Raw genomic sequence first — 6,498 nt, forward strand, 5'->3', positions numbered from 1 at the left:
ACGCTTTTAAAAAATATGACCTTGAACCTGACGCGATAAAGGTCAGCGGACACCAGGTTCATAATCAGCGACCCCAAAAACCTATAACATATTTTAAAAAATTTTTTAACCGGTTTTTCTCGATTTGACCTTCAAATGACCTTGAACCTGAAGCGATAGAGTTCAACGGATGCCAGATTCGTAATTAGCGACTCCAAAAACCTATAACGTATTTTTTTGGATTCTTTTACCGTTTTCTCTCGATTTGACCTTCTAATGACCTTGAACCTGACGCGATAGAAGTCAAAGGACGCCAGATTTGTATTCGGCGACCCCGAAAACCATAGTAAACCCGAGCTAACCTCAGAGTACATGTTTAAGAGTGTCAAATCTCTCGAAAATACAGTTGGTGGGTAGTGGTGTTTCCTATATTTGTAGGGGGGGGGGGGGGGGGGGGGGGGGGTGGAGGGTAGTCCGTTTAGCGTGCAATCGACTCGGGATACTTATAAGATACTACCATGATTTTTTCAGATTTTTTGGTCCAAAAATAAATTAGGCCAAAAACCGGCCTTACCGACCCTCCCCCTTTGCAAATCAACATACAGCAGTCATCGGATAGACTTTCTTAGTCGACTCCGTGAACAAATTGACTCGTAGAGAAAAGGGCAAACTCTTAATTTTTTAATTAAAATTGTTTAAATAATTATCAGTTCTTTTGTAAAGAAACATAGAACAGGGTTAGTTAAGCCCGTGAACAAATTCTCTTGTAGGAAAAAGTTAAACTTAATTTTTAATTAAAAATTGTTTAAATAATTATTAGTTCTTGTAAATTTACAACGCAACATAATGAATTAAACTTATTCTTTAAAGAGCCATTTATGAAAATTGTTTTAATAATTAGATTGTTTGAAGATTAAATAAATGCTAAAAGCCATAAATGAACTCCACTCGAATTCGGCACGATCGCTCCAACTTAATCGCTAGGAGGTTTGCATCCAATAATGTAAACAGATACCTCGAACGCGAGCTCGAACGTGAGCTCGAACGTGCCTGTTTCACTTTTCTATTACTCTATGGCCTATGCCATGGTAAACGTCAACTAACTTTCAGCTATAGGATAGTAGAATCCGCAACCAAATAGACAAAAACAAATAAATGTTCAACAAAGAATTACGTTTTGAAGCTAATTAATTTTTTAAATCTCATTTTATTTTTTTTTATTGCTATTTTATTTTTATTTTATGTTTTTTTGTCATGGTAAGGGTGCTGTATGAGTGCCGAAACATTATTGATTATTACATATTTTTTTTGAAAACATTTTTTATTGGGATTTGATAATGGTGAGAAATAAAGAGGACGAAAGAAATAAAAAAGAGAAGGAAGGGGATTTGGTTGGTTGCCTTCACATTTTTTTCCTCCTTTTTATTTTCTTCGAAAGTAAAAATGAATAATTTTCTTTTCTTTTTTTCATTTTTAGGGGGAAAGGTGTTTCCTTTTGTTTTCAGATTCCAATGGGAACATTTTGTGATGGTTGTCCAAATTTGGTTGTTAGATTCATGATTTTATTTTCAGGAATTCTTTTCATCAATTTGATTATTGGACGTTAAAAAGGGATTTTACATTGGATTGTTTTCCTATTTGGATATCCTAAATTTTAGTATAATTTTTTTTCTGAAGTTGACTTTTAAAGTGGGAAAGCTCCATTTTCAACAAGAAAGTTAATTTTCAATCAAGAAAGATGAATTTGGTATCGAATTAACTATTTTGAGTTACCAATTTATTGTTAAAAATTCGTCTTTTTTGGTTAAATTACATTAGTTTTTATTTAAAATTTACATTTTTCGATTGTGATCCATCTTTATTGATTGAAAAATCAACTACCTCTTTCAATTATTTGATTAAAAATTAACTTTTTGTTAATGCAAAATTTACTATTTTTTTTTATAAGTATTTTTTTAGCAGAAAATTTAATTAATAGATTTGAATATCCTAAATCTTTGAAACTTGTTGAAAATTGTCTAATTTCAAAAAATTGGAATGAATAATTCTAGAGGAAGTTTTTAAAGATTCAACGGCATTCTTAAATCCTTACAAATTTAGAGTTATAAATTTTTATGTTTAGCGTTACATTTTTTTTTACCCTTTCATATGATTTCATCTTGCAATTAGTACTATATTGGTTGCATTTTGATTTAAATTTCCTTCAAATAATCAAAATTTCCCAAGGTTTGAGTTTTAAAAAGTAAAGACAATTTTTGGCAATTGAAACTTTTGTATTTGAAATGAAATTCGCTATCATTAAAATTTCAATTTTCCAGTTTCAAAAAAATTCGGCTAAGCAGCATTAGTGTTAATTTATGATTTTTTGTTATCCATAACAATTGAAAATTTCAGGATATCAGCAGCTTTAATCTGATAATCAATTTCACGATTCTTCAATTAAAAATAAAATTTTTAATTTTTAATGCTTGGGTTTCAAAATTATCCAATTCAACTACTTTCTATAGTTAAACCGTTAAAAATCGTTCAAAATAAATTTTTGAAGGTAGGCCGGCTATTGGATCGATCAGATGAAAAATCATTAAAATTAGTATTTTTTTTCGGAGAGTCCTCCTTCACGTAATATTTTTTTAGGGACCCTTTCCAAGTTAAAATTTGAATTATCACTATTTAAAGTCGTGTAAAAAAACCTGGGATTTTATGGTGAGGCCTTTCGCGGGCTCCAAAAATGGTTAAATTTTACATTAAAACACGTTAAATATTGTTAGAAAAACTTTTTTTCAGGCAGAAAATATATTGCAAAATTGGAATTATTGCTTATTTATACTGGCTTTCAGAAAAAATAATAATAATTCAGAAAAAAATAATGGACATAGCTTTCCCAGTAGCCGGACTACTTTGATTATCAAACGTTTTCAGTGCGAAATTATTATTGTTTCAAAAAATTTTTGAAACGTCATAATTCAAATTTGCTTTAATAGTGGATTTTTTAATTGATATTTTAATCATTGCATTTGTTAATTATTAATTAATTAATTATTACAGTTAACTAAAACAGTTTAAATAATTGAATGATAATACGTAAACGACAAGAATTTAATTTGTGTAATTTATTTATATTTATCATGCTCTTATTAGTTTTAATTCGTTTTCAGTGATAGCATATTAATTGGATACATGATTGTTGCACATCATAGTTTTGTAACAATGGAGGATGAAACCATAACCAAATTTCATTAAAATGTTGACAGTAATTAAACTGGAATTAATTAAAGTAGATTAGGGCATAGGTACACTATTGAAATCCAGGAATTCGTGTACCGAGCAATCAACTGGAATCGAGACAAGAATTTGAATATCCTCTGTGAATTAATTACAATATTCCTGATTAAATATGTCGACCAAATTATCATTGTTTCATAATTAAACTGCATTTGAAACTATTTTAGAAGTGTATTACAGAATGATTCATTAATAATGAATAACAAAGTTTAAAAAAATGTAATATATAACAAAAAAAAAGCTCTAGTGAAATTTTCTACCAAAAATGAATCAATTTTTAACCACAAAAACCCTAATTCTCAACCAAAAAATTGGATAGTTGATATTTAAACCAGAATATATTTTAGTTTGATGTAAATAATTGTTGAAGACAGCAGAAAATACAAATTTTAAACAAAATAGTTCAATGCTTAACCAAACATTTTTGACCACGAAAAATAATTTTCTGCCGAAAAATAAGAACTTTCAGTGAATTACCCGAATTTTTAAACCAATAGTTAAATTTTTAATAAGGTAGTTTCACTTTCAGCCAAATAGTTGAATTTTCAAACTAAAACATGGACGTTTAACCAAAAGAATAATTTGCCACCGAAAAAGACGAACTTTTAACAAAATACGTGAATTTTTAATCAAAAATATTTTTATTATTATTTTTAATAAAAAATATAATTTTTAAACACGAAGAACAATTTTTTACCGAAAAATATCAACCTTAAACAAATTACACGCATTTTGATACGAGTTGTAGGTTTTTAAATACTTTTTAATTTTACCAACAACCAAATAGTTTCACTTAAAATAATAAAAACTAATTTTCTACAAGACAGTTAACTTTTCAATCAAACAGGATTCTTTTTAACAAAATTACTAATTTTTAAAAAACGTAAATTAATTGCGAACCAAACAGTTTTTTAAACACAAACAACAAATTTTTAAACAAAACAATGTATTTCTGAAACAAATTAATTCTTCACTGAATAGTGAAATTTTCTACCGAAGTAATTAAATTTTTAATCCAAAAAGACGAATTATCATAATTTAATGTTCAACCGGAAAAACGAATTTTCAACAAAATTGTTTAATTTTCGATTACTTTCAAAATTCCACTGTTTGGTTGAAAATGTATGTATTTTTTTGCAAATTCTTCATTTTTGGTGGAAAAGTCATCTGTCTTGGTTCTAAATGAATTTTCTTGATGAAAATTAGCTTTCTTGGTAGAAATAAAAAATAACTTTTTAAAAAAAGTTCAACTGTTTGGATGAGAATGAACCTTTTCTGAAAGTTGATAATTGTACTGGTTTATTAATACTTTAACTAATTTTTTGAAAATTTAATAATTTGTTAGCAAATTAAATTATTTTGTGGAAAATTTGTTTCCTTTTCTTTATTGGTTGAATTTTTTTGCAGTTAAATATGCAACTGTTTTGTTGGAAATTAATCTGCTTTGGACGAGGATTGAACTATTTAATTGAAAATTCGTCTTTCGGGTAAATTCAACTATTTTGTATTTTAACTAAATATTGTTGATGAAATAGCAATGATTACATTTTTCTTGCGAATTCATTTTTTCATTATAAATTTAACTAATGAGGTAAACAATTAAACTACTTTCAAACAAATAGTTTTTTTTATGAAAATCCAACTCTTCTATTTGTGGTTAAAAATTTATCTTTTTCACTTGAAAATTCAACTGTTTGGTTGAAATGTTTTTTTTAATTCATAATTTTTTGTAAAAAAGTAATATTTAAACAAATTAAAATTGAACTTTTTTGATAAAAATTTATCTTTTTGGGTTGAGAATTAAACTGTTTTGATAGAAAATTCGACCTTTCAGTTATATATTTTAATATATAGGGTTATTAATTCTACCAATTTCTTAAAAATTTGATTATTTGTTTGATAATTCAGCTGTTTGTTTGAAAAATTCATGAATTTTATTGAACATTCGTCTTTTTTGGGTAATTTTGCTTCTTAGTCGAAAATCGTCTTTTTGGTTTCAAATTTCATTTTTGGTGGCAATTTCCCTCTTCTTGTTTGATATATCAACTATCACATTCTTTATTTAAAATTGATCTTTGAAAAGTGAGTCAACTATTTGGTTAAAATTTTTAATGTTGACATATTAATTATTTTGTTAATAGTACAACTATTTTCATAAAAAGTTATCTTTTTCGGTAGAATATTCAACTGGTTTATTTAAAATTCGTCCTTTTGGATTGAAAATTCATTTTTTATAGTAAAAAAGTCATATTTTTGGTTGAAGTAAATAAATATGAAGTTTTCTAATTTTGATTCAAAATTGTGTTATTTCGTTTATAAAAGATCAACAATGAATAATAAAAAAAAGATATACTGGATACGATTTCAATTAAAAATGTTGAAAGCACTATAAAAGTCAAATTCTTCTTGCAATACCGGAAGTACTGTAGTCAATCTGTTGACTTACAGTCTATGTCGATTGACCGATAGGTAACATTTTTGTGTGAAAATTGAGTCTTTTGCAAAAATAATATTTATCATATCTCGCGAAAGTATTAAATAATTTTTAAAAAATGGTCACAAATATAAAAATAACGCTTGGTCACGAATTATTTTTTGAATTATGGTCGGTTGCCGCCTTTCCAGGGTCCACTCGGCTTCATGCAAGGTAAACAGAGAAGATAAAATCGTTGGATTTCTCAGAAGTTCGAAATGGAATCATGTCCGTGATGTTTATGAAAATTTAGGAAATATGAATATTAATATCGGGACATGCAAGTATCTAAATGGATTTGAAGTCTTCAGCTTTGATATAAAATCGGCTTTATTTGACTGTCTGGAATTTTCAGTCGAATTTTTTTAAGGTAATGTGAGCCGGTGAAAATATCATTTGGCCGCCAATACTTGCTAATTTCGTTGTTTTTCAACGGTTGATTATTATTATTATTACACCATTAAGCCATTTCCCTTTCGGGGTAGGCGTGACTCACTCGGCAGGGGAAAGGAGTAGTGTGGATGGGATAGAGATTTTTCAGATTGATCCAGAATTCTCGTGCTATTTATGTAAATAACACGTTCGTTCCGCAACACTGCTCCGACCCAGGTTGCTGATCAATCTCTCTAGCAATCACCCCAAGGGAAGAACCTCAGGCGTCATTCACTCTACTGACACTCTTTTTATTAACTATTTTCCGCCATACTTTCCTGGCCTGGCATACTTCTCTAGCTTCTTTTATGTCCATGCATTTTTTCATGCAG

The sequence above is a fragment of the Belonocnema kinseyi genome, chromosome 10 (assembly GCF_010883055.1).
Source record: "Belonocnema kinseyi isolate 2016_QV_RU_SX_M_011 chromosome 10, B_treatae_v1, whole genome shotgun sequence".
In the NCBI taxonomy this organism is placed as follows: Eukaryota; Metazoa; Arthropoda; class Insecta; order Hymenoptera; family Cynipidae; genus Belonocnema; species Belonocnema kinseyi.